Raw genomic sequence first — 23036 nt, 5'->3', positions numbered from 1 at the left:
GGTGCTTTGTGACCACCTAGACGGGTGGGATAGGGAGGGAAATGCAAGAGGGAAGAGATATGGGAACATATGTATATGTATAACTGATTCACTTTGTTGTAAAGCAGAAACTAACACACCATTGTAGAGCAATTGTACTCCAATAAAGATGTTTAAAAAAAAAAGAAAAGTTGCAAGAGTTATCATGATTTTCTACATTAATCACCCATATATACATTTTCAATAGATATTAATAACTTTTCTTAAATTTTTCTCTTATCCTGTGTTTATTATGATTATATTGTTGGAATGTGTTTTGAATCTTAATAATAAAAACTGGATAAATGAAAAAACAACAACAAAAAACCATATGCCTTTCCTTTAAATAAATACTATTATTATTGCTTTTCATCAAATTTTAATATTAAGAATGCCTTTTTGAATTAAATTCTAATTATTATGAGGCCTGAAACTTTTAAATTAGCATTATATTATATTATAATTCATTATAATTCATTATATTATAATTCAAATGAAATGATAGCTAATTTGTTCCCATTAAATTAATACAAAAAAAAGAAAATTAAAAGTTGTATCTTTAAGTTTTTTATATCACAGAGTAAAATCACACATAATTACTATTTTTTAAGGGCTGAAAAGCTTCCTGGTAAGTTTATAAAATGCTTAATTCAATAATATAAACTTCAGGGCTTCCCTGGTGGCGCAGTGGTTGAGAATCCGCCTGCCAATGCAGGGGACATGGGTTCGAGCCCTGGTCTGGGAAGATCCCACATGCCACGGAGCAACTGGGCCCGTGAGCCACAGTTACTGAGCCTGCGCGTCTGGAGCCTGTGCTCCGCAACAAGAGAGGCCGCGATAGTGAGAGGCCCACGCACCGCGATGAAGAGTGGCCCCCGCTCGCCACAACTAGAGAAAGCCCTCGCACAGAAACGAAGACCCAACACAGCCATAAATAAATAATATAAACTTCACAAAAATACCCTAAATTACTACTGTGATCTCTGATTTTCTAATGAGGAAACCATGACTCAAAGATTATCATCTTGTCCCAAATCATGCTGTTAGTAAGATACCGTTTAAAATTCCACTTTTACTGACACCGAAAGTTGTACAGTTAACCAAATAATCAGTTATGTTCAGCTCTGTGTAACTAAATACCAAATAGACATTTTCCCAGCAGTAAATCAATGTCTTATAGTGTTTGTCTCAGCATACCACATATTTCATGTGCTGCTTGCAGGTATGTATTCTACATAAGACTTTATTCTTGGGTTACATTAGTATAAATTAGCTATCTCAGGAAAATGGAAAGTCCATCATTGTGTGTGGGACTACTTTTTACATTGACACAACTAAGAAAATTTCCCTTTTACAATAGTTTCAATCAGGAATCTGGACTGAATGATATTTTTGGAACATGATTTTCCAGCAATTACTTTATCACCATAAGATAGAAAAAAATCTAAAATTAAAAGAAATTTCAATTTAAAACTTGAGTTGTTTAAATCATTAGACGTGTGACTTTATTACAACATCAAGTTTTCAGACACTAAGGACTCAAGAAATTAACCGGGGTAAGCAATTAAAATATGACCTCAAACACCCTAGTATGTTGATCAAGAGTTTGCCATTTTTAGAGCTACATTTATGAAAAACAATAACAAAAGTCAGAAAGCTAAAGCTTAATGCATATTTTAAGGCCAAAAGCAGTATAGGAAAATTCACCTCCTCTTGAGAGGTGTTTTAAAAATTGTTTAATCTATGATCCAATTTGAATCTCATTGTTCTGAGAACTCCAATATGTCTCCACAAGAGGACATACCTGTCACCTCAAAATTAGCTGTTAAATGCTACACTCTATTGTTTTGGCCTGCTTGGGATACACATAAAATTATCCCAAACATTTATCTAAATAAAGAAGGCTTTAATAAATACATGCCCTGATTTAAAAATAATAAGCAATGTAATTCTGTATCTTCACAAGTGATTTGATAAACCAGGTTAAGTGATAGTTACTAGGCAGGGGTGTTGTCAACGAGTGCTCCAAATAACAAAGCATTGATGTATAGTCTTTGCTGATTTCCAATACTCCCACCATGGCTGATTTCAAGATATTAACATGATACCCCTGAATATAGAGTTGGGAATGTTGTCAGCAGAATGAATATGTGGGTGCAATTTTTTTAAAAAAGGGAAGTAGCAGTACAAAGCCTCTGAGGCAGGAGTAAGCCTGGGAATTTTGTTGAGCCAAAAGGTCATTGGGCTAAAAGAACAAGAAAAATCAGCTAATGAAACAATTTCATTCAATAAGAAGATGGGGATATGCAAATATCTCTTTGAGATCTTGCTTCAAATTCTTTTGGCTACATACCCTTGCTCGCACTTCTATTTGAACCTGTTTTCATAGGTTCTGTAGGTGGATAATTAGAACATTGATTTGCAATATTTTTACTCTTTCAATATGAGCATTTGATCTTTTTTTTTTTTTTTTTTTTTTTTTGTGGTACGCGGGCCTCTCACTGTTGTGGCCTCTCCTGTTGCAGAGCACAGGCTCCGGACGCGCAGGCTCAGCGGCCATGGCTCACGGGCCCAGCCGCTCCGCGGCATGTGGGATCTTCCCGGACCGGGGCACGAACCCGTGTCCCCTGCATCAGCAGGCGGATTCTCAACCACTGCGCCACCAGGGAAGCCCCTGAGCATTTGATCTTAAAATTCTTATGTGATTATAGATTTAGCTTCAGCCCATGCATTTCTACATGTTGTGGTTTAACATTTAATTAATTCACAAAAATTTCAAATGTCCTGCTGGATTTCTTCTTGAACCTATGCATTACTGTATTTAAAAGTTCTTTATTTAATTTCTGAACATTTGAATATTTTCTCAGTATTTGTCTTATTTTTTTCTATTTTGATACCACTATGGTCAGGGAATACTCTTTGTATGATTTTAAATATTTCTATTTACTTATTTATCTTAGGTTTGTTTTATGGCTCAGAATGTGAGCCATAAAATTAGAATTATCAGAATTATCTTGGAAAAACTTTTATGTGAACTTTAAAATAATATGTACCCTGCTGTTAGCTGGAATACTGTATAAATCTTGATTAGATAAATTATTTGAGAATATTGTCCACATTTATTTAATTACAGACATTCGCTCTACATTTTTGTCAATTACTGAGAGAAGTATTTTGAATTTTTCTATTATAATTGTGAATTTTTCTATGTCTTCTTTCATGTCTAACAGGTTTTTCTTATTGCATTTTATGGATTATTGTTAGATGCATACACATTTAGAATCCAGGTATATTTCCAATGAATTGACCACTTTATAATTATGAAATATATCCTTTTATCCCTATTGGTAATTTTCCTTATTCTGAAATCTATTTCATCTTTTATTAACATAACCCCCAGATTGAGGACAGATGTATCTCTCCTTCCATCTAACCTGATTTGTACAATGGGAGGAGATGTGTGTAGGTGGAAAGGCAAGCTGTACGTTTCTGTGTTTATGTTCAGAGTCCTTAGAATGGACCTTTCTCTTCCTACCTCCACTGAACTGGGATCTGCCTGTGCCCCCTCTGCTTTGATCACCTCTCCCTGGCCCTGCCCCGCTTCAGCTCTTACTCCCTTCACTGCATTTCAGCTAAAGCCTTTTCTGATCTCCACCCCTAGACTGGGTCAGATCCCTTACTGTATATAATTTACCTGCCTACCATGCTTCAAAAGAACCATGAATTTAACAATTGACATAACCCAAACATGGGCTGGTGTCTCCCTGCCCCCTTCCCAGGGATTTGTTTCAATGTAGATGGATCCCCAGAACAATGAGCTATGAGAACCCAAAGTTCTCCCCTTGATTTCTGAGAATTCTAGAGACCACTTCCTCCTGTTTCTCTCTGCTTCTGCACAGACCCACCACCTGTTCTGTTCTGCATTCGTCCTGCACAAATCGGTCCCTCCTCTGGCGACACGCTCCCAGCATCTCATGCTAGCTACTGGTGGGAGTTAGGGAAGAAGTGGGGATGCCCATGGGAGGTCCGTGTATCATCACTTGCGCCGATGGTAATGAGTAAACTCATCTCACCATCCCCCTCTCTCTTCCCCCTCCTCTTCCCCCTCCTCTTATCTTGGCACAAAGAGACATTCTTCCCTTGCCAGAAGGGCAGGTCATTCCACTCTCAGGTCTTTTCTACTCCAAAGAAGAGTCATCAAGGAAATTTTCTGAGTAAATATAGAGCTCACTAATTTCTTGTAAGTCAAAGAAAGCTCCTTTTAGAGTTTGCTTTGTCCTGGGGTGACTGGTTGCTAGTTTTATTTTGACTAATGTTTCCATCTTTTATTACATTCTATTCTTTTATTTTGCCATATATTTTAAAATTATGTTTCTTATACATAACATATAGTTGGTTCTTTCTTTTAATACATGACAATTTCTGTCTTTGAAATGCTCTGCTTATTAGAATTTAATGTATTTATAGATATGAATGGAGTAAAATCTATCATCTTGTTATTTTCTTTTTACCCCATCCAATTTTTCTTCTATTATTCTTTTTCTCTCATCATATGTAGTAATTATCTTTATAATTCTATTTAATATCCACTACTGTCTTATTATTCATAGCTGGGTTTTGTTTTGTTTTGTGTTTCTTTTTTTACAAATCTGTATTTTATGTAGGAATTACAATATGCATCGTAATGAATTTAACTTATGGTAGTGAATGAAACTTACCTCAGTACATTATACAATACATTGTAAGTAGAGAACTTTCAGTTTAAAAAAAGGCTGGGTTTATAATTTTGAATGCTAGATCATTGATATAAATACTATGTATAAATCCCTCACACATCTCTCAATCTTGATTTTTCAAAATATTTCTTCTTCTTTCTAACATTTATCTATAAAAACCAAGCAGATAAATCTGTTTAAAAAAAGAGGAACACACACTTTTGCAGAAAAGTGGCATACTGGCATGGAAAACTAGATTTTAATGATAAGGCTTATAGCTGGATGAAACCTTGAAACAAAGTGAAATGGAAAACATAGTATATTTTAATCAATAAGTTACTAACCAAATTCTTCAATTTGATAATTTTCATAAAAAAACATAAAGAATACATATGCATTTGTATGAATACTCCTTTTATTTAAAACATAGTTTCCCTCAGTTTCCTTTTTAACTGTCAGTTGAGTAGTGGTTTCTGTCATTAGATGTTACTATTTCTTAGTTGCTACGTAGTTGATTTGTTTTGAGTTATTCATGTCCTACTACGCTTCTGTTTTGTCAGTTTTGCATGCTTAGCAAATGGCTAGAAAGAGTAGAGGATAATTTAATCACAAAATATAGGGAAATTGACTTTTTGTAAATAGTACCCTTTTTAGACTAATGGATGTTTTTTGAAAAATTCTTGCTAGAAAGAAAAATAAGGTAATCTCTTAAAGTTTGTGCCTTTGTTTTCCATTATATTTAAAGAGTATATATTATTCCTTGCTTATTCTTGTTGCTTGGGGAAAATATTTTTATTGAAATAGACTGTGTTTTATGAAGCTTATCATATTCCCTAAAAATAAATGCCAGACTTTTGTCTTCATTTTAATTTGAATGCAGAAAGAGTAAAATCTCTTGTTTAATCTGTTTCCTTTGTACTATTAGTATGAACAACATATATCTAAGCAATTTTAAATAGACCAAATTTAAAGAGAATAGAAAAATAAACTAAAATTTTAAAAATGTTGCTTACAAATTATATATTAAATTATAAATTATATATTATATTATACTGACTTCAATGACAGGAAAATTGATTTCCTGTTAGAAAATAGATTGTAAATTAAAATATCTCTTTCAAATGAAAGATTCCTATTCCTATTCTTGAAACTGAACTATTATCAATTTAAACAGAGCTCAAGAAAAGCATCATTTTAGAGTCTAAAAAACTGAAAATGCCTCAGAAGTGATTCTTAATAAATCTGCAAAGACAGAGGGTTTTGTTTTGTTTTGTTTTGTTTTTGTCCCTATTGCTTCAGCTGTCACTAGTATTCTTTCCCCTCATTTAAAAAACTAACCCTTCTGCAGTGTGCCCACTCTGGACCTAAACCTGCTTTTTTCAGGTACTATTTTGAACACCATTTCCCTATTGTGCATTAACCCAGTTTTTCTTAAATATGTACTAAAGACTTCTATTGTTGAAAGGCTAATCCCACATTAATAATCCTTAGAGAACTAACAGGAATTCAATCACACACAACCTCTACATCAGCAGGATGTTTCAAGGTGGAAGGGAGTACTGGTGTTGGGTTTGTCCTCACTTAATAACATTATTAATGATGTGGATGAGTGAACAAATATTATGAGAAGGAAATTCATAGATATTAAATATGTAGAGTATGCAGAAACAAATAGGCTAGTGGCTAATGCCTGTGAAATGACCTAGAGAGGTTAAGAAAAGTTAAGTTGTTTAATATTCTTCTAGGTTTCAATAAACTAGGTCATTTAGTTGATAAAATAATACAATCAGTAAAGAAAAATGCACAATGATAGTTAAACTGAAAGGTAAAGAAAGAACAGAAATTATATAATGTTGTATTGTTACATAGTACAGTGTTTCATGAAAATTTCTTACGCTTTAATTCATACACAAAACCAAAAGCAGTAGTTCACTGTTCTTCACTGAGAGAATACATTATTTATGTGGAAGAATATTTAAGTTCACATAAATAACGTACGTAATCTTTTCATTGTGAAGATATTCATAACATTCAAATAACTTGATAATATATGAACTCTGGATCTTCAGTATTTTTGATCAATAATTGAAAATCAAGATTCAATTTGCAATAATTCATGATCTAATGCTAAGAAGGGGAAATAGGTTTCTTCTTTAACTTTCATATTGGCTTTACTCTATTCAATAGATTGTGAGTTGAAATTCGTTCTCGGTCTTTACAAGTTATTTTGAAACATTTTCAGATGAAAGTCATCCAATTATTTTATAATTCCTAACTTTTGGAAAACTTTTTATCTATTACATCTCAGATCCTTAGTTTAACTCCTCTGATGATCCAGTGTAAATAAATGGTTCCATTTTCTTGCTATATTAAAAATTCACTACATATATAGGCACACAAAAATAAACAAATTGGAATTCTTTAAATTCAGATAATACAGTATCCATGGCACTCCTACTTTTACCATGACTCAAGTTAATACCTTTTCATTGTCATTCATTAGATTTTACCTGTAAAAGGAAACATATCACGTGTTTTATTATGAAAATGGGAATGAAACTAAATATAGTGTTTTATGAGGTAACAAAGTTTTATTTTCACTTAAGGGATATTTAATAAAATCTCTCTCCCTTACTACTTGACTCACAATCTAGCAAAACTGAATTGAATCCACAGGCTTTTTAACAAGGTTACTACTGGATTTTATGGTTCATTGCAATCAGATATATATTGAGGCCACTGTCTATATTCTAGGCTTCTATAAACAATGTGTATACATTTGCAAAATGATGACACTTTCTTGTCTAGCCAAATCATCACAGAAAACGTCCATTATTTCCTCAGTATTAATAACAAAACAGTATAGAATTCACCCTCTATATGTTCACAGAATTCACTCTTTATACATGCAATTTCTCTGTTACCAATTATATTTCTGGTATAATTAGGTTTTGAAAACAATCTCAGTTATAAACCTTATTTTTAATAATTTCATTTAAAATGCACTGATAAAGGAAATAAACAAGGCACTACCAAAAAACATCTGCCCTTTATTATTTTATATGTCATAAATTCTGTCTGTCCTTGATTTTTCACCATTTCGTTCATCATTAAAATTTTGACTAATTATTAAGCATTTCTCTTCCTCTACATTAAAAAATAGCAATTATTTACCCCCCCATTTAATATTCTGTGAATTGTTTTAGTGTGATGTTTTCTTTCTTTTAGTGGTATGTACCAATGATAACGAAAGTAGCGTGCAGCATTTGTGTTCCATCTATTTCCATATAGATTAAAATTCTTTCAATTTGGGATCTAACAGTTCTAATGCCCATGATTATTTTTAAAGAAATACCACTAACTCCCTGCATGGTTATTTAGAATACATATTTTTAAAAAAATTCTCTTCATTTTTAATGGAGCTATCAATAGCTTTAGCAAAGTTTCTGATTTACTATTCATTTAACAATATATTTCTTGAAATTGTAAGATTTAGTCTGATATTCTCCCTTAAGGAGTACCACAGGCTACTTTCATAGCTCCCCTGAGAACTCCCCTCACTGTGCAGGATCGAAGAAGAGAGTTGCAAGTACTTTCTAACTTTGCGAGTAGTTCCCCATGTTTACATTATTTTGATGTAAGAGAAATCAATTTAAAGAGAAGCCAACAGAGTAGTACTTAGACTGTGGAGCTCTCCTAAGAACCCATATAAGTTATGCCATCCCCCATAACCAAGTCCCTATTGAACACTTCCTCCAGACAGGAGAAGAACTGGCAGGTATATTGCCTGCATACTTGGCAGCTGTCACATAAACAATATTTAATTGCCTTCGCTTACCTTCTCAAATGACCCACCAATAGTTGTGGTTAAGTATATCCAACTTTTCCTAAAACATAAAAACTGTCAGATTGGTGGACAAAATTCTATTCAGTGATCTCTCCCTCAAGTCTTACACCCCTAATTCTCAACTCTAAGACATTGTGGACCCTTTTCCTTAACATTTTGCATGCTACTAGTATGTACCTATTAGAGATGGAATGGAAATGTTGGAGGTAGTAAAAAACAGCATTTATAACCCAGGAGTTATGGGAGCAGTTCAACATAATAGGGTGGCTTTCATAACTGCCTGACCATAATCTCATCAGTCTTCAAGACTCAGTTCAAAAATCACTTTTCTCAAGCTTTCTTTGGCCCTCAGCATTCCTGATCTCTGCCATAATTCTAGAACTAACAAGAACCTCTTAGTCAGTGTTTGCTTGTTTTACTGTTGTCCTCCAAATTCAGAACCTATTGCTGATATGGCTTATATGTGTTTTCAAGATTAAGTTAGATTCCAATTAGACTATTAATATATTTTCATGAATGTATAGGTAATTACATGCTACCCATAGATTTTAAAGGGTCAAAGTCTTGATGCTCTGGAATCTAAGGGAAGGAATTCAGAAAGAAAGAAGTGGGTCATTGTAGAAGATGATGTACAGAGAATGAAATGTGAAGTTGGAAAGACTGAATATCATATCAAACATGTTTTTTCAAAGCAATTAAACTGGCCTTTTAATGACATTACTTAGACTTTCCAGACAAAATGTTTAACTGAACTAATTCTTAGAAAATGAATTTGAAATCCCCAAACTCAAACATAATCTCACAGTCATTATTTGTGATAAAACATTAATGTGTTTTATACCTTGATTGTGAAAAATACCAGAAGTGAGAGAAGAAAATAGATTTATTGTGAGTTATAAAATTTGAGACCTAAATTGATCATTTTTATTCTTTCAAGAAATTTTTCCCCAGGGCTATTTTAGCAGCAAAATCAAAGTCAGAACCTAGGCTCCTCTAAACAAAGGAGTTTACACTGTATCTCCCTCTCTTCGCTGTCTCTTAAGTTTCTCAGTAGTATCTACGGGGTAAGAACCATTCCCCATGGAGGGTAGAGATCCTTGGAATTCTGATGATGGTAATGATCTTTGTGAAACTGTGAGGTGAACATTGAACACAAAATTGCTTTATAATGGGGTGTCTGGGGAAAATTGGACTCCTCCTGGGTCTCCTGAAACTAGCCAGTATTACCTTTGTTTGGGGTAGATGCTCTGTCCTCTGAATATAATCATGGGGCTGTTGGAAACATCTTTTCTCTGGGTTTCATGCCATTCTTTTTTCTCTCTTTTCTTTCTTTTTTTAAAAGATGTTGATGCATCTATCTCCATAGGATTTGTGACAACACTACAGCCCTCGGGTTTTGCAAATTACAGACTTCTTATCAACGTTGAGGTAATTTTTTATTAAAATCACATTTTAAACTCATTACTGCCAAAGGTGTATTTCTATTTTTTTTTTTAAAAAGCATTATTAAGCAGCAAAATAAATAAATAATTTTAGATTTATATCATGCAAGAAATGACAGGTCCTTTGCAGCAAAATACATTTAGGCTACACTGTATACAGTCTACAGCAAGACTGTTCAGCCACAGTTATTTCATATAGTTCTTATAAAATTAAATGCTAATTTCCTAACTTCTCGCTGGATGGGTCACTGGGTGAAGTCAAGGGCTAGAGATTTTACAATCACATGTGAGAAAATTATGCATCTGGACACACTTTAGGGCATACAGAACAGGTTGGGACATTATAATAGGAACTGATATGTTATTTTATAAGTGCTAAAATTCTCCAGGTTAATATAGCTCTGCTCATATTTTATACAACTCATTGGTTTGGGTTTGCTAATTCATAATGTAAAAATAATCCAGGCGTGGGATCAAAAACTCGTTCAGGGCTTCCCTGGTGGCGCAGTGGTTGAGAATCCGCCTGCCAATGCAGGAGACACGGGTTCGTGCCCTGGTCCGGGAAGATCCCACATGCCGCGGAGCAACTAAGCCCGTGAGCCATGGCCGCTGAGCCTGTGCGTCCGGAGCCTGTGCTCCGCAACGGGAGAGGCCACAACAGTGAGAGGCCCGCATACCGCAAAAAAAAAAAAAAAAAAAAAAAAAAAAAAAAAAAAAAAAAAAAAAAAAAAAAAACTCGTTCAATTGGAAATGAGCCTCCTATCTCAGTACTGTCATTTTTTCCTCAGATGAACTGTAGTTTTTGTCATGAGTAAAATAGAATAGAGATCTTACAGAAAAAAATTGTCAAATTTTGGCCATGCAGCTATGGCCAATATCCTAAGTATCGAAGGACCAAGGATGAAAATATATGTTTTTAGGAGAACAGCCATATAAGAGTATACTTCTTACCAGTTGAGTACCTAAGTAAAGAGAAATTAACAATTTTAAATAAGCTACTGCATTTTAGTGTATTTTCTTATAGCAATGTACAAGTCTCTCACATTACTCAACTCCAAGAGGGCACTGTTTTTATAAAATTCATTCCCTATGGTGTGCCCAAAAGTACACTCCTAGTAACAAGTGATGTATAACATATAAAACAGGAAAGAAACACTTAGGAAGAATTGGGAAATTATCATCTAGATCTCTGTTATTTGTGCATCACCCTTTAGCTTTAACAAACAAACAGAAAAGAACAAGTTGTAATTATAGGCTCATAACTTACATGAATGATATTTAATGAAATTATAGAATACTGATAAATAGTAGAGTCTATATTGGGAAAGTGAACTCTAGCCACTACACAACATGGTAAGCATGGTAAACAATGACTAGGGGAAGATGGCAAGTAGAAAGGGAAAAAATAGAATTAATACTGACTCATTTAATAAATCTTGATAAAATAATATGATTAATTTTTAAATGGGAAATAAAATATTAATCAGACGTAGATATTTTGTAGGTTCTACAATTTTTGTTAGATAATTGAACATTTTATAGTATTTCTTTGTGTATGAGAACACCTAATATAAGATAAAATTGATATAGAGAGAGACGGGTAAGGATAGTAAACATAGGTAGGGAGATGGAGTATAGAAAGTGTCTTATAGGTCCTAAGGGCCTGTTACCATCTCTTCATATTCATGTAAGCATACTTTATAAGAACACTTAAGTCTGAGTTTTTCTGGATATGTTTGTAATCATTTCCCCCTGCCCCCAATTCCACCCCCGTTTTGAAGATCATTGGTCCAAGCAACCTACAAGTATACGGGACATTGTAATAGGCAAAGTCACATATGTTAACAACAACAACAAAAACTGTATTGTGAGACCCTTTACACAATATAATATAGAGAATAAGGTCTATATTGTCTCCCACTAGGTCTACATTCCACAAAGCTGGATTTGAGAAGCTGAGGCAGAGCTTCATAGCTCTTCACTAAAATTCTTTCTCCTGGGTACATAACTTGACTACGTTCCCATATGACTGAGTCCAAATTAACATGCACCACTTCCAGGGCTGGACCATATAAATCTCTCCCTGATCCTCCAGTTCTTTTCACATTTGTCTTTTGAAAATAGAGAGATCCAAGACACTACAGATCACTGGAGCTATAAGAAAGAAGGAGACCTTGAGTTCCGGAACTACCATGTGAAGAAAGCCACCCACTGACCGGGAATATGTTCATTTCAATGCTGTCAAGAAATCAAATTTAACCTTTCATCTTATTTAACCTTGAGGATCATGTGTTAAAGCAACTAATGTTACCCAAGCTTTTACAGGAGACTAACAAATAACTCTACATTTTCCTCTATTCAAATTCAGAATGAAAGAAAGAGGCATGGGAGTGGAACAGGTGGTGATAAAATATGACCTTACTAATGTATAAAGTGATTCCAAGGGGTGCAATGTAGCATTCAGAGTTGATCTCATGAGTTCCAAAGACATTGGGCTAAGTGACCCTTATTCTAGTTTCAAAGTTCTGTTCTAGCTCTAAGTACACATATAAACTTCAGGGATAATTACTTATCCCACAGGGGCTGAGGATGATTAATAAAACCCTCTGTTACACCTAAAAGCACTGACCTACACTGTATCCTTTAGACAAATTGCATAATCATGATAAATGAAGTGTACCAGGCCTAGATAAGCTAGTCTCTGGCATATGTCCAGATGAGACTAAAAGAAGAGTCGTTCAAACCATGAGTGGAAAGATGCACTTTGATTGGGGTATGGAGCTTCCTGAGGTGTGAGGAACCCCTTCCTTCCTGAGAAATTACAATCTGCCTTGGGGGCTCCCCTGACAAGGATACTGGTATCCAGGTCCTTGAAACATTCATCGCTTTGCCATGAACATGTATGTGCTTCTTTTCTTCTGTAAATTTGAATAGCTAAGCATTATCTGTTTTCCCCAGGTGGTATCAGTGTCTGGTCTCTCCACAAATTTGGACATAACTGTTGACATTGGTAAGTACAGAGGACACACAGAGGCAGAGACAGACCACCATGCCTTGCATTAAAAGCAAATAAAATTTAAAGTCCTTTCACAAACAACGTTTCAAGTTTAACTTTTTTTTGGTTTGGTTTTTAATGATTCCCAGGAATGCTGTGATAATTATAGAGGTGAACTGTAAGTTTCTGGTACTTTTAAAGTTGCCCAAGCAAAATAATTTTGCAGAACAGTAATCTAAGTAATGTTGATAGTGAATAATAAGACAAACAATGAGATCATTGCTGCTTTGAAGGGTGTTAGAACTGTGAAAAGGGCATCATCTGCTTTTAGAAACAGAGTTGAATAGTTTTATTTTCTACTTCTTAATTTACAGTTCTATTATTCACCTCTAAATGCCTTTATCCATTTCTTGGTAGCTTGCTCTTAAACAACATACTTCTACCATTCTCACAAGCAATTTGATTTCTCTTTTAGTTTAAATAGAAGCTGGTTGGCATTAGATGCAAAATATCTACTATGTCAATTGTCTAATATTTTTCCTCGAAGTGGAAAGAGTAAGATTAACGCGTGCGCGCACACACACACACACACACACACACACACACACACACACACACACTCAGAGCTCTAAACAGCAACAATAACAACAACAAAATAGGTATAGATATAGATATAGATACCATCAGAAATCTATTAGGATTTGCTGTGAGATAAATCTCTGAATGACACTGCATCCAAACTTTCTGCCTAGGTCTGCAGATTTTTATGCATTATTCAATTCATTTAAAAAACACTTTAGAATAAAAAGCAAACACAATAGAAACTAAATAAGATAGTCACAGAGAACATCAAAAATAGTAATTTAATCTCCTGTACAATATTAAGCTTGCTCAGAGACTATTTTTTTTGTTGTTCTTTGGATTCTCTTCCAAATCTAATTCAGTTTATATATGGATATGTTTATAGGGAGTGGAGGGTAGAATTAATTAACCCAAACATTGTGCATCCACCCCTCTAATATTTTTCAGGTTAACACACAAATCTGTTATCTTCATTACTATTATACTGCACTCAGATTACAGCACAATTAGAAATCATTAACCCTCTCCTTTATAATCAGCAATTTTCACGGGCCACAGATATGCATGCACCTCTAATATATTCCTATGTATCTTACACTTTCATTTACCAAAGTGTCAAAGCAACTTTTTTTTATATCATTGCTGTGTTTTAGTTTCTGCAAGCTGGCTGTTAGAAGACAATTATTTCTCCTAAATGGCTTTCCCCTCGATCTGGCTATTTTTTTAAAGAAAGAATAAAACACTGTAAAAATCAGAAACTTTGGTCCCACGCCTTTTATTTTATGCACAAAGAAGCTTATTTATGTATGCCAACATCACACTGCAGAGAAAGACACATTGGCTCTTTATTATTTATTTTGTACTTTATACAGGAAATGTGTGGAGAACAGTTCTTTCCTGAGGTATTATACTCATGTGCTTTAAAGATTAAGAACACTCAGTATGCCAAAAAAGTGCTGTATACAAAAACATGTTTTATTGATTAATTTACCGAAATTCAGTTAAAGTTTCTTTCAACTTAATGTGCTTGTATATTCATATTTTGTAGTGATGTGATTATCTGGTGCTACAATTCTAACATCTAATAGGTTTTATTCTATTTCAGTTTATTTATTTTATGCTTTGCCAGAATGTGCTTACAGAAGGCATTCTCAAGCATGAAAATAAATTATAAGCAGCTGGCACATCGCTATTCTAGGGACCTGTATCCTTTTTCTCTTTCACTCCTCCAAGTACCAAAACCCATGGAAAAAAAAAAAAAAGAAAAAAAACCCCAGGGAATATTCGGTTGTTTTGTATGAAAATGTAGTTAAGGGAAGCACACCCACTTCTGTCTCATGCAAAGACTGAGCTCTTTAACTGGTCTCTCCGTTGCACTCACTTTCCTCTCCAATCTGTTTTGCACAAGGCAGCCAGGGTGAACCTTCATAAACACACATTAGACCATGTCAACTCCCTGCTTACAAGAGTGGAATTACTTTCTATTGTCACCAGCACATTGCTTTGAACAGAATATATATTCAAAAATACCTGCTGAATATTGCATGCCCCAGGATAAAGTCCAAACTCTAATCTGTCTTCACTTACAGTGTTTGGTGACCTTTCCGCTTCATTACTGATCAATCACCCAGTGTCACTTAGGTGACATGAGGCCACTTCCATAACATCTAGTATCAGAAGACAGAGAAGAGATGAAATAATTCCTTCAGCATTTAAATATCTAAGCTCAGAAGTGACATCTGTCACTTCTAATATGTCATTGCCCCAGAGTCACATGATTCTTCCTAAGTGCAAGAAATTGGTGGTGTCGGAAGTACAGTCTCCTTGTGCCTCAAAGAGAAAAGAGACAAATGTAAGAGAACACAGTACTATGGGCCACAGTGCCTGATCCATAACAGGAATTTCATAAACTCTTAACGAGTAATAATCAAGATTCATTAGACTGCAAAAGATGACACAGAAACACTTTGGCGAACAAGGAAATTAACTAGTTCTTGTGCAAAATTTCAAGAAAGGCAGGGGTACTGCTTGACTTTATGTTTCAGAAACATAGACTTTTCCATTTTTATATACTCCTACTGATTTCCCATCTCTACTCTTCCCTGGTTCTCAGCCTTAATTCTCAGACTGGTCTCTGGCACAGCTGTAGAGGTGGAATTGTTGTCAAGTCCAAGTTGTACATTCCCTATTTTCCCAATTGAGTCTTGCTCTCTCTTCGTTTTAAGTTCAAATACATTATTGAAGGACTCTGGTTCCCAGTTTAGCCTCCTCAGAGTTGGAATAATATGGTCCATGAAGCTTGAACTTGAATGAAAAAACGCTTCTTTAGGCCAATCACCACATCCAGAAAGCAGAGGTTAAGCACTGTACAACTTACTAATGTCAGAACCTCTGCAGCAATCAGTTTAAACCACAACCTCTGCAGCGTGGCTATTCTCTTGCTATATCAAACTCTGATAAATATCTTTTACTTGTTCTCATTTGGGAGGTTTTGTTTATTTTCACCACCATTAAGGAGACTTTGCAACAACCCTTAAACTAAATGCACCTAATTATGCGAAGCCTTTATTTTCTACCTAAATAAAAATTCTTTTGAACCATGTTACCAAAGAATGCCCCCTTTGTGTTGAAAACTTGTGGTCTCTACTAAATTAGTAGAGGCTTCTGCTTTGCTTATTTTTTGTCCTTTTCCATTTTTGTACTATCTTATGGGTTCCCTATATGATAAAAACATCATTTCTCCAAGGTGACAGAGTCTATTTAAACCCATGCTATTACTACTTATGAGGTTGTTTTGTGATTTACATGTCATATTATTAGCAAAGATGCATTAATCTTAACCTGATTTTTTTTTTCTCCCTCAAGGTTGAAATACAACCAAACATACATCTGATAGTGATTCAAACTCTCATCTTGTCCAGTCAGACCTGTCGTAAGTGGCACACTTTTAATTAATAGTTTCTACCTTGGAAAAAAGAAAGGTAATCTTGTTTTGGATACGCTATTACTTTGGAACACTCAATCCGCCTGGATTGTTGAGTTAATTCTTACAACTGGAACATGCATCCTAGCCTGGGGCAGAAAGAGAGAGAAACAAAAGAGCTAGTGAGAGCACAACAGAGAGAAAATGGACATTTATAGAGATAGTATTAGAATAGTATTAGAATAGAAGGGACTTCCTTTTTAGTACCTACTAACCATATCAAGTGATGGAAGGACTTAATTCCCAAGCATATCACTTTAATGACTTTGCATGGTTGTCCTCTGCTCTGAAGAATGATTGTCCTTATAGTCTTCAAAGTATAGAAAAGATAGAGAAATTAAATCATGTATTAAGACAAAAATTACTTGACCTTTCAGAAGGACTCCATCTCCCTTGGTCTGCAATGCTTCCCTTATGAATTTCTTTTCCCCCATAGGCTTTCCTTTATGAAATTGCTTCTGGGCGACCTGTGAGATGGGACCTAGTTCCACCACTAGTCAAGTCTTCAGTGTTGTGTTCAGTTACTACAATGCAACCCAGAGATTGATGTAACTATCTCTTAATGTGACTATCTACATATCTATCTTAAAATTAGAATTCAGAGTTGAGATGATTGTTATAAGGACACTTCAAAATGCATTAAATTGAGATGGTTTCTATAGGGACACTTTAAAAGACATTAAATTGAATTTTAAAATGAATTTGGAGATTTTACTTTACAGAAAATAAAACTGACTTGGTTGGTTGAATGGTTTTATTTGCCATTTAGGCTCCTAATTTCAATCTGAGGTCTGCTAATCCCTGGGATTAAGAGAAAACTTTATGAAGAACATTCTGACCAAGCAAATAATTTTAACCAGTTTTCAGGTGTCAGATTCAAATAACTGTTTCCTAATTCTTGTTGTTCCTCTTTCCATTCTTTCCTTTTTTTAAAAAAAAAAAAAAAAAAAAACCCTTTCTCCCACAAAGTTTCATTTTTCAAAAGAGAAGTGTACTTCTCAACCTTCTTGAACTTGACTCTGATGCATTGTCTTTGGGCATTGAAATCTCCAGGATGCAAAACAAAGGGGAAAATTCAAAACATTCATCTCTATTTTAAAAAGTAGATGACTCCAATAGCTAGGTAACAAAACCTTTGACAAATAAATTTTTTATGTTTTTATATTGAATTTTTTCAAAAACTTGAAGAAATATCTAATTGAGTTGTCAGTGGACACATGATTATAAATCAGTTTTTATGATAAATTACTCTGCAATTTTTGTCACGTCCTTTGAAGGAATTCAAAGAATTGAGTGACTTATAAAAAAGCCTCTTCTCTCATCTCCTTATTTCTGAGAATAAAATTTCTCAGAGCTTAAACCTCTAAAAATGAGAATATAGAAATATAGAATCTGATGGTCACCTTCTAACAGTAAGCAAGATTGATCTATGGATACATGAATTTATAATAAAAAATTTATTAAGAGATGCATTTTCCCAAGAATGCTTTTAAAAATAATTGCATTTCAAAATCTACCAAATTATTACTTGTTAAAAATTAAACCAGGGGCTTCCCTGGTGGCGCAGTGGTTGAGAGTCCGCCTGCCGATGCAGGGGACACGGGTTCGAGCCCTGGTCTGGGAGGATCCCACATGCCGCGGAGCGGCTGGGTCCGTGAGCCACAATTACTGAGCCTGCGCGTCTGGAGCCTGTGCTCCGCAACAAGAGAGGCCACAATAGTGAGAGGCCCGTGCACCGCGATGAAGAGTGGCCCCCGCTTGCCACAACTGGAGAAAGCCCTCGCACAGAAACGAAGACCCAACACAGTCATAAATAAATAAAATTTAAAAAAAAAAAGAAATAGTCCATCAAAAAAAAAAAATTAAACCAAAACATAAATTTAGTTTTATTTTTAACAAATAATAATTAAAATAATAATTTTAAAAACACATAAAACTACACAGCAAGTGAAAATTAAAATTATTATTATTTTCGTCCATGTGATCAACACGTGGCTTTCAAGCACTGACTCAGGAAATACTTTTGGTAACCATTCTGCAGGGAAAGCAGTGCCATGAACTCTGGAGCCGTTTGATTTAAGTGGCCCAGGAAGGCTTGTGTGGTGCCCATCTCAAAGATGGCAGCACTATATCAGAAACAAAAGTCTCTTCCATTTCTCTGAATTCCAAACCTCTAGGGTGTTATATTTACAGAAGAAAGGGAGAGGGACCTTTAAAATAACAGATACTTAATTTTCCCACAAAATTATTCAGGCAGGAACAGAGCCACATTTAATGTTTATTTAGGAAAGTAAGTGAAAGTGGTGTTTTTGCCCTTGAGCATTGTGAAGAAACTTCATAACTCTTAATACCCAAGTTGCCAGCTTTCCTATATAGGATAGTGACAGGCTTCCTCAGTGTCGATGGTTTCACGTGCATTTACCTCACCCCTATCAGTAATGAAGTACTGTGTAAACTCTGAGATGGCAAGAACCACCACTTGTAGATGCAGAAGGTAAGAATCCGAGTGTCATCAATGCAGATATCATCTTTTAGATATCTTTTTTTGAGGGTCCTTCTCTTTGAAACTTCACTTGCTTTCATAAATGGTTAACTGGGCTGTGGTTCTATTTTAAAATGTCCTCTTTTCATCTTTCCAACGGAAAGATTTTGAAAGTTGTCTGAAGCTGACATTGTAGACGTTCGCATTTTAATAGAGATGCCTTCTTCTATGAGATTTTGAGTGTCTTTTTAAACAAAAGTTGGAAAGCGTTGTCTGTAGTTCTATATTTCTAGCAGTTATTTCATTGGCTGAGAGCATCTAATGTGTCATACTATTCCTTGTTCATTTTTATTTAATATAGCTGTGTGGCAGGATCGACTGTCGTTTTTAAGGCCATGAAACATTGGATATTGATGTGTACCACTGTTATATCAATGCACTTGTTTTCAATTAGCAATAATCACACCTCAGGTAAACCTTATTGGCTATTGTTATACTGCCCCTGTACAAAGCTTCAGTGTATTAGATTGTAGAGAAAGAAAGCTATGTGGCATAGAGCTAAGAGCAAGGATTGTGAATATAAATAGCTCTAGGTTTGAATCCTGGTTCTGTCGCCTTCTTTAACCATTTTCTGTAGATATTCAGTTAATTGTGATGTAATTGACACTTTATAATTTTTAAAGAAATATTAAACATTGCTAATTTGTGAAGATTAGATCAATGATTTGTATTCAGATATTCTGGCTCTAGTCATTTAAAGTGGTAGGAATCAATATTAAACTGTGATAGTTTTGAAATGTTGTTATTTTATAATAAGACTAGATTGATAGATAATAAATCATTCCACATTATAAGAAACAGTGTAACAGACAAGAGCTTGGAAAATTCCTACCAGTCTTTGTCTCCTTCCCTTGTGCATTTCCCTGTTTTATAACTGAGTTGGATTTCTTCAGATATTTTTTGAAACTAACATTTTGATATTCCTCATCACAGAAATCAATTTATCCTTAATCCCACAAGATATATTGTCTTTGATGGAGAAGCTAAGGAAACTCTTTATTAGAGTACTAATTCTACTTTACAGTGTAGGTCTCCTTTATCCTAGGAGTCACTTTTACAAAACTTTTTCTTTTATTTTTTTAAATTTGTGTAAATTTAATACTCCTAGGTATTAGAGACGAGTAAAATAATACAACAGAAAGAGCACTGTTATATTACATTGAATTCGTTATAATGGTAACCTTTTAAAACAGAAAATTAATTTTATCCCTTACCTTGAATGTGCTGTGGCATTTTTATATTCACCTATTTTGAGTGAGTAGATTATAAAAATAGGTATTAGTTTGGAATGTCAATATGTTTACTGTTCCATGGTAGAAGTGTGTCTTCCTTTGGACAATGGGCACTTTTCAAACAACAAGCATGCATGTGAACTGTGCATACCTTGCCGGTGTCCCCGTGGACTGGAAGACTCCTCTCTTCAAGTTGTCAGTGCCTTCGTAGATGTGGCTCTTCCAAACTGAGGAGAGAAATTGATGCACTATTATTAAATTATGGTCACTAATATTAACTTTTGGTCTGATCAAAGTTACAATTATAAGCATTCATAGTTTTAAAGTTCTAATTTTAAAATAGGTGACACTTTAGATACCTAGGTACAGATACAGACAGTGATACCATCTTGCAAAACACATGCTGTCATTTAGTTGTTGTACTTGCCATTACCCAGGGCTGATTATGTTTCAGAAGTTGAAATTATAAATATTACTTTTATCACTTTACACATTCCTTCTTCAAACACACACACATGTCCACACACACTCACACACACAATTATATGGTTGCTATGATAAAATATTTTCCCTGAAAAAAATCGTTTGCCTCAATTTGGTATAATCAAATTTATTATATTCTCAACAAGTTTTGTGCTTTTGAGCAGATGAGTTTTAACTCATGTGGGATTGACTGTTACTCAACTGACATAACAAAAGTTCTAGGATAAAGGCCTGTTTGTATTTTAGTATTTCTTCAGCAACAGCCATGAGATCTTTGTTAAATGCAAATAAATCTATTCTATGTTGCTAAATCTTATTTTAACACTTGGGGATGTTTATTCTGCATCTTTATAATTTACCACATTATAACAGATTTTACACACTTAACAGATTTTCTCTTACTTGGCTAATGTTCCTTGAGTTCAGATATAAAATTTCATCTATTATTTTAAATTAACATAAAATAAAATCTAAATAGCCTAATTTTCTATGTCTATATCTTTACAAAAATAATCACATATTTCTCTGTGTGATTTAAAAAATGCACTTAAAAAATCGTCTATTCATGCAGTTAAACCTACTAATTCCTTTAGCTCATCTTTTATATGAGAATTGGTTTCTAAATTTGGCTAATAAATAAAGAGTGGTCAAAATCACTCTTCAAATCTCCTTGGACTATGTCTCATAGAGACTGCTATACTGTTCTTTCTTTTTGCGGTACGCGGGCCTCTCTCACTGTTGTGGCCTCTCCCGTTGCGGAGCACAGGCTCCGGATGCGCAGGCCCAGGGGCCATGGCTCACGGGCCCAGCCGCTCCGCGGCACGTGGGATCTTCCCGGACCGGGGCACGAACCCGCGTCCCCTGCATCGGCAGGCGGACTCCCAACCGCTGCGCCAACAGGGAAGCCCTGCTATACTGTTCTTAATACGTCTATTGAAATGTACCTTTCTTTCTATGCTGGAATATTTTTCCTTTAGGTAAGCATCAGTTAAGCCATTGTCTTACTTTTAGAACCGGTATTCCATTAAAAATATATACCCTTCAACAATAGAATCACACTCAGGTGGATGAGATGCTCATATAACAAAAGCCAGAGTGGCTTTGAGATTAGATGGGGGAACATCAGGTATAAGTGTCCCTTTCACCCATTTTATGTTCATTCCTGAAAGGAGACAAGGAGAGGAATCACTTGTGACATTCATATTTTATTTTGTCTTCTTTTTTTTTGGCTGAGTGACTTATATATCAATTTCCTAATATATATAGATAGAGAGAGAGAGAAACTCCATTATAAATAAAATATATTTTTCTATTTACAAAACAAAGATACTGTTAATATGTTCCTCAATAAGAATGCTGAAAATATTATCAATGTGGTTTAGATTAACACAAGTACAAGTTTCTATAAAAAATAAAAACATTTTATTGTTTCAATATAACACTAATTTTTGAATAAAGGTGGAAGAGGTAAAGGTGCTATTTTTACCAACTAAGTTGGCAACTGAGAATATATAGAATATATTTCTAAATAAAATGCAGTATATATTTTGTTCAAAAAGTCTTCTTTGAAGAAATTCTTTAAAGTGAATCTGCTCAATGTCTCCTTCTGGTTGTGTTATATTATTTCTAGATGCCTGCTGTATGATGCAAAATATCTTCTTTACTCATCACCGTTGTCTCTTTGGGAAAACAATGTATTTTTAAAATAATTTCTAAAATAGCTTCAGTGTGATGTTCAAATGAATTAGTAAGTTTTTTCAGATAATATAAAGAATTTTGCTTTTTGTTAGTTATTGACCAAATGATTAAGTTTAGCACTCTGTGGGAGAGATTATCAAAGATATCCACCATCAGTTCCTTCCCATCCTGTATATAAGTGAAATTCTCCCCAAAGAAAAGAGCCTGTTTTACTTCCTCTTTTTTTTTTTTTTTTTTTTTGCGGTATGCGGGCCTCTCACTGTTGTGGCCTCTCCCGTTGCGGAGCACAGGCTCCGGACGCACAGGCTCAGTCGCTCCGTGGCATGTGGGATCTTCCCGGACCGGGGCACGAACCCGTGTCTCCTGCATCGGCAGGCGGATTCTCAACCACTGCGCCACCAGGGAAGCCCTATTCCTCTTGAATCTGGGATGGCCTTGTAACTTGGTTTGTTCAGTAAAAAGAGAGGCATGATACTGTGCAAATTTCAAGTCTGGTAGT

General features: G+C 34.8%; 1 pseudogene; it reads right to left on the bottom strand.

Moving 5' to 3' along the window:
* Positions 1–19445: 19445 nt before the first annotated feature.
* On the bottom strand, positions 19446–19578 carry LOC136794200 (U4 spliceosomal RNA; annotated as a pseudogene).
* Positions 19579–23036: the final 3458 nt, after the last annotated feature.

The sequence above is a fragment of the Kogia breviceps genome, chromosome 4 (genome assembly GCF_026419965.1).
Source record: "Kogia breviceps isolate mKogBre1 chromosome 4, mKogBre1 haplotype 1, whole genome shotgun sequence".
Classification (NCBI taxonomy): domain Eukaryota; kingdom Metazoa; phylum Chordata; class Mammalia; order Artiodactyla; family Physeteridae; genus Kogia; species Kogia breviceps.
Note: the sequence above shows the minus strand (reverse complement) of the source record. Positions and strands in the feature narration are given on the sequence as shown.